This window comes from Cupressus sempervirens, chromosome 2 (assembly GCF_028749045.1).
Source record: "Cupressus sempervirens isolate cs-2001-9-10 chromosome 2, ASM2874904v1, whole genome shotgun sequence".
NCBI lineage: Eukaryota > Viridiplantae > Streptophyta > Pinopsida > Cupressales > Cupressaceae > Cupressus > Cupressus sempervirens.
Window position 1 is genome coordinate 565,216,080 of NC_143119.1, and position 11,789 is coordinate 565,227,868.

Consider the following 11,789-nt stretch of genomic DNA (forward strand, 5'->3'; position numbering starts at 1 on the left):
CCCCGCCAGGTCAGCCCACCAACTGCTCTCACCAAGTCGACTCTTTAAGTTTGCTCACCAAGTCACCCCGCCAGGTCGACCCACCAAGTACTCTCACCAGGTCGACTCTTTAGGTTTGTTCATCAGGTCACCCCACCGAGTACTCTCACCAAGTCGACTCTTTAAGTTCGTTCATCAAGTCGCCCCGCCAGGTCGGCCCACCAAGTACTCTCACCAAGTCGACCCTTTAAGTTCGGTCATCAACTCACCCCGCCAGGTCGGCCCACCACGTACTCTCACAAAGTCGACTCTTTAGGTTCGTTCATCAATTCGCCCCGCCAGCTCGGCCCACCAAGTTCTCTCACCAGGTCGACTCTTTAAGTTCGTTCATCAAGTCACCCCGCCAGTTCGACCCACCAAGTACTCTCACAAAGTCGACTCTCTAAGTTCGTTCATCCAGTCACCCTGCCAGGTCAGCCCACCAAGTACTCTCACCAAGTCACCCCGCTAGCTTGACCCACCAAGTCGACTCTCTAAGTCCGTTCATCAAGTCACCCCGCCAGGTCGGCCCACCAAGTCGAATCTTTAAGTCCGTTCATCAAGTCACGTGACCAGGTCAGCCCACCGAGTACTCTTGCCAAGTCGACTCTTTAAGTTTGTTCATCAAGTCACCCGGCCAGGTCAGCCCACCAAGTCACCAAGTCGACTCTCTAAGTCCGTTCATCAAGTCACCCCGCCAGGTCGGCCCACCAAGTCGAATCTTTAAGTCCGTTCATCAAGTCACCCCACCAAGTACTCTAGCCAAGTCGATTCTTCGAGTGCGTTCATCAAGTCACCCGACCAACTACTCTCACCAAGTCGACTCTTTAACTATGTTCATCAAGTCACCCCACCAAGCACTCTCACCACGTCAACTCTTTAGGTCCGTTCATAAAGTCACCCCACCAGGTCGACCCTTCAAGTGCGTTCATCAAGTCACCCCACCAAGTACTCTCACCAATTCGACTCTTTAAGTCTTTTCATCAAGTCACCACACCAAGTACTCTCACCAAGTCAACTCTTTAGGACCGTTCATCAAGTCACCTCGCCAAGTCGACCCTTGAAGTCCATTCATCAAGTCACCCCACCAAGTCGACTCTTTAAGTCAGTTCACGAAGTCACCCAACCAGGTCGGCCCACCAAGGACTCTCACCAAGTCGACTCTCTAAGTCTGTTCATCAGGTCACCCCACCGAGTACTCTCACCAAGTCAACTCTTTAGGTCTGTTCATCGAGTCACCCCGCAAAGTCGACCCTCTAAGTTCGTTCATCGAGTCACCCCGCCAAGTCGACTCTTTAAGTCCTTTCATCAAGTCACCCTGCCAAGCCGACTCTCTAAGTGCGTTCATCAAGTCACCAGAACAACTACTCTCACCAAGTCGACTCTATAAGTCCGTTCATCAAGTCGGCCCACCAAGTACTCCCACCAAGTTGACTCTTTAAGTCCGTTCATCAGTTCACCCTGCCAAGTACTCTCACCAAGTCAACTCTTTAGGTCCGTTCATCGAGTCACCCCGCCAAGTCGACCCTTTAAGTCCGTTCATCAAGTCGCCCCGCCGAGTTGCTTCTCTAAGCCCACTCACCATGTCAGCTCACCAAGTCGGTTGTTCAAGTACGTTGCCAAGTCAACTCTTTAAGTTCGCTCACCAGGTCAGCCCACCCAAGTCGCCTCTTTAAGTTCGTTCGCCAGGTCGGCCCGCCCAAGTCGCATCAGTGGGCTAACTCGCCGAGTCACCTCACGAAGTTGACTCTTTAAGTGCGCTCACCAAGTCAGCTCACCAAGTCGACTCACCATCTCGCCTCGATAAGTTGGCTTGCCGAGTTACCCCACCAAGTCGTCGCCTCTTTAACCCCGCTCACCGTGTCAGCTCGTCAGGTCGGCTCACCAAGTCGACTAATCAAGTAGGCCCACCAAGTCGCCTCAAGGATAGCTCCTCACCATGAGTCGCCTCACCAAGTCGACTCGAGTACGTTGCCAAGTCGACTCTTTAAGTTCGCTCGCCAGGTCGACTCGCCAAGTCAGCTCACCATGTCATCTCAACGAACCAACTCGCCGAGTCACCTCACCACGTCGGCTCTCTAATACCGCTCGCCAAGTCGCCCCACCAACTCGCCCCGTTAGGCCCACTCTCACCAAGTGGACTCTTTAAGTCTGCTCATAAAGTCGAGCCACCAAGTACTCTCACCAAGTCGACTCTTTAAGTCCTTTCGTCGAGTCACCCCACCAAGTACTCTCACCAAGTCAACTCTTTAGGTCCGTTCATAGAGTCACCCCACCAAGTCGACCCTTCAAGTGGGTTCATCAAGTCACCCCACCAAGTCGACTCTTTAAGTTCATTCATCAAGCCACCCCGCCAGGTCAGCCCACAAATTACTCTCACCGAGTCGACTCTTTAAGTTTGTTCATCAAGTCACCCCGCCAGGTCGGCCTGCCAAGTGGACTCTTTAAGTTCGTTCATGAAGTCACTCTGCCAAGTCGGCCCACCAGGTCGACTCTTTAAGTTCGTTCATCAAGTCACCCTGCCAGGTCAGCCCACCAACTGCTCTCACCAAGTCGACTCTTTAAGTTTGCTCACCAAGTCACCCCGCCAGGTCGGCCCACCAAGTACTCTCACCAGGTCGACTCTTTAGGTTTGTTCATCAGGTCACCCCACCGAGTACTCTCACCAAGTCGACTCTTTAAGTTCGTTCATCAAGTCGCCCCGCCAGGTCGGCCCACCAAGTACTCTCACCAAGTCGACCCTTTAAGTTCGGTCATCAACTCACCCCGCCAGGTCGGCCCACCACGTACTCTCACAAAGTCGACTCTTTAGGTTCGTTCATCAATTCGCCCCGCCAGCTCGGCCCACCAAGTTCTCTCACCAGGTCGACTCTTTAAGTTCGTTCATCAAGTCACCCCGCCAGTTCGACCCACCAAGTACTCTCACAAAGTCGACTCTCTAAGATCGTTCATCAAGTCACCTTGCCAGGTCAGCCCACCAAGTACTCTCACCAAGTCACCCCGCTAGCTCGACCCACCAAGTCGACTCTCTAAGTCCGTTCATCAAGTCACCCCGCCAGGTCGGCCCACCAAGTCGAATCTTTAAGTCCGTTCATCAAGTCACGTGACCAGGTCAGCCCACCGAGTACTCTCGCCAAGTCGACTCTTTAAGTTTGTTCATCAAGTCACCCGGCCAGGTCGGCCCACCAAGTCACCAAGTACTCTCACCAAGTCGACTCTCTAAGTCCGTTCATCAAGTCACCCCGCCAGGTCGGCCCACCAAGTCGAATCTTTAAGTCCGTTCATCAAGTCACCCCACCAAGTACTCTAACCAAGTCGATTCTTCGAGTGCGTTCATCAAGTCACCCGACCAACTACTCTCACCAAGTCGACTCTTTAACTATGTTCATCAAGTCACCCCACCAAGCACTCTCACCACGTCAACTCTTTAGGTCCGTTCATAAAGTCACCCCACCAGGTCGACCCTTCAAGTGCGTTCATCAAGTCACCCCACCAAGTACTCTCACCAATTCGACTCTTTAAGTCTTTTCATCAAGTCACCACACCAAGTACTCTCACCAAGTCAACTCTTTAGGACCGTTCATCAAGTCACCTCGCCAAGTCGACCCTTGAAGTCCATTCATCAAGTCACCCCACCAAGTCGACTCTTTAAGTCAGTTCACGAAGTCACCCAACCAGGTCGGCCCACCAAGGACTCTCACCAAGTCGACTCTCTAAGTCTGTTCATCAGGTCACCCCACCGAGTACTCTCACCAAGTCAACTCTTTAGGTCCGTTCATCGAGTCACCTCGCAAAGTCGACCCTCTAAGTTTGTTCATCGAGTCACCCCGCCAAGTCGACTCTTTAAGTCCTTTCATCAAGTCACCCCGCCAAGCCGACTCTCTAAGTGCGTTCATCAAGTCACCAGAACAACTACTCTCACCAAGTCGACTCTATAAGTCCGTTCATCAAGTCGGCCCACCAAGCACTCCCACCAAGTCGACTCTTTAAGTCCGTTCATCAGTTCACCCCGCCAAGTACTCTCACCAAGTCAACTCTTTAGGTCCGTTCATCGAGTCACCCCACCAAGTCGACCCTTTAAGTCCGTTCATCAAGTCGCCCCGCCGAGTTGCTTCTCTAAGCCCACTCACCATGTCAGCTCACCAAGTCGGTTGTTCAAGTACGTTGCCAAGTCAACTCTTTAAGCTCGCTCACTAGGTCAGCCCGCCCAAGTCGCCTCTTTAAGTTCGTTCGCCAGGTCGGCCCGCCCAAGTCGCATCAGCGGGCTAACTCGCCGAGTCACCTCACGAAGTTGACTCTTTAAGTGCGCTCACCAAGTCAGCTCACCAAGTCGACTCACCATCTCGCCTCGATAAGTTGGCTTGCCGAGTTACCCCACCAAGTTGTCGCCTCTTTAAGCCCGCTCACCGTGTCAGCTCGTCAGGTCGGCTCACCAAGTCGACTAATCAAGTAGGCCCACCAAGTCGCCTCAAGGATAGCTCCTCACCATGAGTCGCCTCACCAAGTCGACTCGAGTACGTTGCCAAGTCGACTCTTTAAGTTCGCTCACCAGGTCGACTCGCCAAGTCAGCTCACCATGTCATCTCAACGAACCAACTCGCCGAGTCGCCTCACCACGTCGGCTCTCTAATACCGCTCGCCAAGTCGCCCCACCAACTCGCCCTGTTAGGCCCACTCTCACCAAGTGGACTCTTTAAGTCTGCTCATAAAGTCGAGCCACCAAGTACTCTCACCAAGTCGACTCTTTAAGTCCTTTCGTCGAGTCACCCCACCAAGTACTCTCACCAAGTCAACTCTTTAGGTCCGTTCATAGAGTCACCCCACCAAGTCGACCCTTCAAGTGGGTTCATCAAGTCACCCCACCAAGTCGACTCTTTAAGTTCATTCATCAAGCCACCCCGCCAGGTCAGCCCACAAATTACTCTCACCGAGTCGACTCTTTAAGTTCGTTCATCAAGTCACCCTGCCAGGTCGGCCCACCAAGTGGACTCTTTAAGTTCGTTCATGAAGTCACTCTGCCAAGTCGGCCCACCAGGTCGACTCTTTAAGTTCGTTCATCAAGTCACCCCGCCAGGTCAGCCCACCAACTGCTCTCACCAAGTCGACTCTTTAAGTTTGCTCACCAAGTCACCCCGCCAGGTCGGCCCACCAAGTACTGTCACCAGGTCGACTCTTTAGGTTTGTTCATCAGGTCACCCCACCGAGTACTCTCACCAAGTCGACTCTTTAAGTTCGTTCATCAAGTCGCCCCGCCAGGTCGGCCCACCAAGTACTCTCACCAAGTTGACCCTTTAAGTTCGGTCATCAACTCACCCCGCCAGGTCGGCCCACCACGTACTCTCACAAAGTCGACTCTTTAGGTTCGTTCATCAATTCGCCCCGCCAGCTCGGCCCACCAAGTTCTCTCACCAGGTCGACTCTTTAAGTTCGTTCATCAAGTCACCCCGCCAGTTCGACCCACCAAGTACTCTCACAAAGTCGACTCTCTAAGATCGTTCATCAAGTCACCCTGCCAGGTCAGCCCACCAAGTACTCTCACCAAGTCACCCCGCTAGCTCGACCCACCAAGTCGACTCTCTAAGTCCGTTCATCAAGTCACCCCGCCAGGTCCGCCCACCAAGTCGAATCTTTAAGTCCGTTCATCAAGTCACCTGACCAGGTCAGCCCACCGAGTACTCTCGCCAAGTTGACTCTTTAAGTTTGTTCATCAAGTCACCCGGCCAGGTCGGCCCACCAAGTCACCAAGTACTCTCACCAAGTCGACTCTCTAAGTCCGTTCATCAAGTCACCCCGCCAGGTCGGCCCACCAAGTCGAATCTTTAAGTCCGTTCATCAAGTCACCCCACCAAGTACTCTAACCAAGTCGATTCTTCGAGTGCGTTCATCAAGTCACCCGACCAACTACTCTCACCAAGTCGACTCTTTAACTATGTTCATCAAGTCACCCCACCGAGCACTCTCACCACGTCAACTCTTTAGGTCCGTTCATAAAGTCACCCCACCAGGTCGACCCTTCAAGTGCGTTCATCAAGTCACCCCACCAAGTACTCTCACCAATTTGACTCTTTAAGTCTTTTCATCAAGTCACCACACCAAGTACTCTCACCAAGTCAACTCTTTAGGACCGTTCATCAAGTCACCTCGCCAAGTCAACCCTTGAAGTCCGTTCATCAAGTCAGCCCACCAAGTCGACTCTTTAAGTCAGTTCACGAAGTCACCCAACTAGGTCGGCCCACCAAGGACTCTCACCAAGTCGACTCTCTAAGTCTGTTCATCAGGTCACCCCACCGAGTACTCTCACCAAGTCAACTCTTTAGGTCCGTTCATCGAGTCACCCCGCAAAGTCGACCCTCTAAGTTCATTCATCGAGTCACCCCGCCAAGTCGACTCTTTAAGTCCTTTCATCAAGTCACCCCGCCAAGCCGACTCTCTAAGTGCGTTCATCAAGTCACCGTCCTGATCTGGCCGAGCCGTTCTGGCCGAGCCATGCTGGCTGAGCCGGTCTGGGTGAGCCATTCTGGCCGACCCGATCTGGCCGAGCCGTTCTGGGCAAGCCATGCTGGCCGAGCCGATCTGGGCGAGCCATTCTGGCCGAGCCGATCTGGGTGACCCATTCTGGGCGAGCCGATCTTTGCGACCCGTTCTGGCCGAGCCATGCTGGCCGAGCCGTTCTGGCCGAGCCATGATGGCCGAGCCGATCTGGGCGAGCCGTTCTGGCCGAGCCATGCTGGCTGAGCCGTTCTGGCCGAGCCATGCTGGCTGAGCCGTTCTGGCCGAGCCATGATGGCCGAGCTGATCTGGGCGAGCCGTTCTGGCCGAGCCATGCTGGCCGAGCCGTTCTGGCCGAGCCAATCTGGGCGAGCCGTTCTTGCCGAGCCATGCTGGCTGAGCCATGCTGGCCGAGCCGATCTGGGTTAGCCGTTCTGGCCGAGCCGATCTGGCCGAGCTCCAAAAATGGTGTCGTGGATGGCTGTTTGGTCGCCTCTGTGCCAACTCGATCGGCACAACATTGGGAATGGTTCGACAGCGGTTGTCGTTCCAATGTGTCATCGGGATGTCTTGGAACGCGGCCTTTCAAGGGCGAGCTCGCGTCTAGCACTTGGATTGTGCGTCGTCACAAGTGAATGGGGAGATCTCTTTGTGAACGGCGGCATGGCGATTGCAAGAGAAAATTGACTTAGTAGTCGGAGCATTGGCCTCGGTCCATTGTGACGGCCTTGCAATTTCTCTATAATTGCAACCTATGTTTGCGCAGTAGCAGAGTTTGCATGTAAGATTGGCCTTTGTTCTTGACGGTTCCAAGTACTCTCACCGAGTCACCAAGTCACCATGCTGGCCGACCCGATCTGGCCGAGCCGATCTGGGCGAGCCATGCTGGCCGAGCCAAGCTGGCCGAGCAGATCTGGGCGAGCCATGCTGGCCGAGCCGATCTGGGCGAGCCATTCTGGCCGAGCCGATCTGGGCGAGCTCCAAAAACGGTGTCGTGGATGGCTGTTTGGTCACATTTTTCATTGAATTGGATTTTTAAGGGAGTTGTCCGCACTGTCGCAGATTTCTAATGCAGAGCGAGCCTCGCACTAATAGCTTATATAGGAGAGGTTGTTGACGCGAGCCTCTCCCGTGCCCCTTTCATTCATTCAACATTGGTGTCTAGGCGGATCGGATTGTTGGGTTTTCAAACGGTGTATGCCGATGTTGAATGAATGAAAGGGGCATGAAGCGATCTCAGTGCTTTTCCTCGGCTCTCCTTTAGATCATGTTTTTCGATGACTCAATTTTGGAAAAGGTGAGGCAGCGGTTGCCGATCCATGGCGTGTGTTTTTGGTGGTTTTAAAACTTGATCTAAACGTGAGCCCTTGTCTAGCACTCCGGCGTTGCTTGGTATAATGGCAATTTGCTATGGGTGCTCGGCGCTCTAGCAATTTGTCATGGTGTACTTATCGCGGCTACATGGGAGCTTTAATATCGAAAGCTCTCGGCGAAAAATGGTGGCTGAGCCATGCTGGCCGACCCGATCTGGCTTAGCCGTTTTCGTCAACCCGATCTGGCTCTCATTTCTCACTCCATCGGCACAAATTCGGGAGTTGTTCGACAGCGGTTGTCGTTCCAATGTGTCATTGCGGTGATCTGGAGAGCGATGCTAAGTGCGGGAGCCCTTGTCCATGGCGTGTGTTTTTGGTGGTTTTAAAACTTGATCTAAACGTGAGCCCTTGTCTAGCACTCCGGCGTTGCTTGGTATAATGGCAATTTGCTATGGGTGCTCGGCGCTCTAGCAATTTGTCATGGTGTACTTATCGCGGCTACATGGGAGCTTTAATATCGAAAGCTCTCGGCGAAAAATGGTGGCCGAGCCATGCTGGCCGACCCGATCTGGCTTAGCTGTTTTTGTCGACCCGATCTGGCTCTCATTTCTCACTCCATCGGCACAAATTCGGGAGTTGTTCGACAGCGGTTGTCGTTCCAATGTGTCATTGCGGTGATCTGGAGAGCGATGCTAAGTGCGGGAGCTTGCGTCTAGCATTTGGGGATGTTTGTGCAAGCGAGCATGGGAGCTTCTTTTATCGGAACCTCTCCATGGCCTTTGAATATAGACCCAGTGCCGACGATATCGATGGATTCGAGCCTTGGATTATAAAATTGTTCAGCTAACATTGGTTTTTGTGAGAGATGGGTACGAAAGCACTTCCCGATCGATACGCGGGAGTTCCCTAAGATCGCCTCTGTGCCAACTCGATCGGCACAACATTGGGAATGGTTCGACAGCGGTTGTCGTTCCAATGTGTCATCGGGATGTCTTGGAACGCGGCCTTTCAAGGGCGAGCTCGCGTCTAGCACTTGAATTGTGCGTCGTCACAAGTGAATGGGGAGATCTCTCTGTGAACGGCGGCATGGCGATTGCAAGAGAAAATTGACTTAGTAGTCGGAGCATTGGCCGCGGGCCATTGTGACGGCCTTGCAATTTCTCTATAATTGCAACCTATGTTTGCGCAGTAGCAGAGTTTGCATGTTAGATTGGCCTTTGTTCTTGACAGTTCGAAGTACTCTCACCGAGTCAGCAAGTCACCATGCTGGCCGAGCCGATCTGGCCGAGCCGATCTGGGCGAGCCATTCTGGCCGAGCCGATCTGGGCGAGCTCCAAAAACAGTGTCGTGGATGACTGTTTGGTCACATTTTTCATTGAATTGGATTTTTAAGGGAGTTGTCCGCGCTGTCGCAGATTTCTAATGCAGAGCGAGCCTCGCACTAATAGCTTATATAGGAGAGGTTGTTGCCGCGAGCCTCTCCCGTGCCCCTTTCATTCATTCAACATTGGTGTCTAGGCGGATCGGATTGTTGGGTTTTCAAACGGTGTATGCCGATGTTGAATGAATGAAAGGGGCATGAAGCGATCTCAGTGCTTTTCCTCGGCTCTCCTTTAGATCATGTTTTCCGATGACTCAATTTTGGAAAAGGTGAGGCAGCGGTTGCCGATCCATGGCGTGTGTTTTTGGTGGTTTTAAAACTTGATCTAAACGTGAGCCCTTGTCTAGCACTTCGACGTTGCTTGGTATAATGGCAATTTGCTATGGGTGCTCCGCACTCTAGCAATTTGTCATGGTGTACTTATCGCGGCTACATGGGAGCTTTAATATCGAAAGCTCTCGGCGAAAAATGGTGGCCGAGCCATGCTGGCCGACCCGATCTGGCTTAGCCATTTTCGTCGACCCGATCTGGCTCTCATTTCTCACTCCATCGGCACAAATTCGGGAGTTGTTCGACAGCGGTTGTCGTTCCAATGTGTCATTGCGGTGATCTGGAGAGCGATGCTAAGTGCGGGAGCTTGCGTCTAGCATTTGTGGATGTTTGTGCAAGCGAGCAGGGGAGCTTCTCTTATCGGAACCTCTCCGTGGCCTTTGAATATAGACCCAGTGCCGACGATATCGATGGATACGAGCCTTGGATTATAAAATTGTTCAGCTAACATTGGTTTTTGTGAGAGATGGGTACGAAAGCACTTCCCGATCGATACGCGGGAGTTCCCTAAGATCGCCTCCGTGCCAACTCGATCGGCACAACGTTGGGAATGGTTCGACAGCGGTTGTCGTTCCAATGTGTCATCGGGATGTCTTGGAACGCGGCCTTTCAAGGGCGAGCTCGCGTCTAGCACTTGAATTGTGCGTCATCACAAGTGAATGGGGAGATCTCTCTGTGAACGGCGGCATGGCGATTGCAAGAGAAAATTGACTTAGTAGTCGGAGCGTTGGCCTCGGGCCATTGTGACGGCCTTGCAATTTCTCTATAATTGCAACCTATGTTTGCGCAGTAGCAGAGTTTGCATGTTAGATTGGCCTTTGTTCTTGACAGTTCGAAGTACTCTCACCGAGTCAGCAAGTCACCATGCTGGCCGAGCCGATCTGGCCGAGCCATGCTGGCCGAGCCGATCTGGGCGAGCCATTCTGGCCGAGCCGATCTGGGCGAGCCCCAAAAACGGTGTCGTGGATGGCTGTTTGGTCACATTTTTCATTGAATTGGATTTTTAAGGATTTTGTCCGCGCTGTCGCAGATTTCTACTGCAGAGCGAGCCTCGCACTAATAGCTTATATAGGAGAGGTTGTTGCCGCGAGCCTCTCCCATGCCCCTTTCATTGATTCAACATTGGTGTCTAGGCGGATCGGATTGTTGGGTTTTCAAACGGTTTATGCTGATGTTGAATGAATGAAAGGGGCATGAAGCGATCTCAGTGCTTTTCCTCGGCTCTCCTTTAGATCATGTTTACCAATGACTCAATTTTGGAAAAGGTGAGGCAGCGGTTGCCGATCCATGGCGTGTCTTTTTGGTGATTTTAAAACTTGATCTAAACGTGAGCCCTTGTCTAGCACTCCGGCGTTGCTTGGTATAATGGCAATTTGCTATGGGTGCTCGGCGCTCTAGCAATTTTGTCGTGGTGTACTTATCGCTGCTACATGGGAGCTTTAATATCGAAAGCTCTCGGCGAAAAATGGTGGCCGAGCCATGCTGGCCTACCCGATCTGGCTTAGCCGTTTTCGTCGACCCGATCTGGCTCTTCTTTCTCACTCCATCGGCACAAATTTGGGAGTTGTTCGACAGCGGTTGTCATTCCAATGTGTCATTGCGGTGATCTGGAGAGCGATGCTAAGGGCGGGAGCTTGCGTCTAGCATTTGGGGATGTTTGTGCAAGAGAGCAGGGGAGCTTCTCTTATCGGAACCTCTCCGTGGCCTTTGAATATAGACCCAGTGCCGACGATATCGATGGATACGAGCCTTGGATTCTAAAATTGTTCAGCTAACATTGGTTTTTGTGAGAGATGGGTACGAAAGCACTTCCCGATCGATTCGCGGGAGCTCCCTAAGATCGCCTCTGTGCCAACTCGATCGGCACAACATTGGGAATGGTTCGACAGCGGTTGTCGTTCCAATGTGTCATCGGGATGTCTTGGAACGCGGCCTTTCAAGGGCGAGATCGCGTCTAGCACTTGGATTGTGCGTCGTCACAAGTGAATGGGGAGATCTCTCTGTGAACGGCGGCATGGTGATTGCAAGAGAAAATTGACTTAGTAGTCGGAGCATTGGCCTCGGGCCATTGTGACGGCCTTGCAATTTCTCTATAATTGCAACCTATGTTTGCGCAGTAGCAGAGTTTGCATGTAAGATTGGCCTTTGTTCTTGACAGTTCCAGGAGATGACCTCCAGAACTTTTGGATTGGGCCCCTTCAAGGTGAAATTCATCCAGTTGATCGGATGAGCTCGATGACCATTTCACTCCCTTGGCT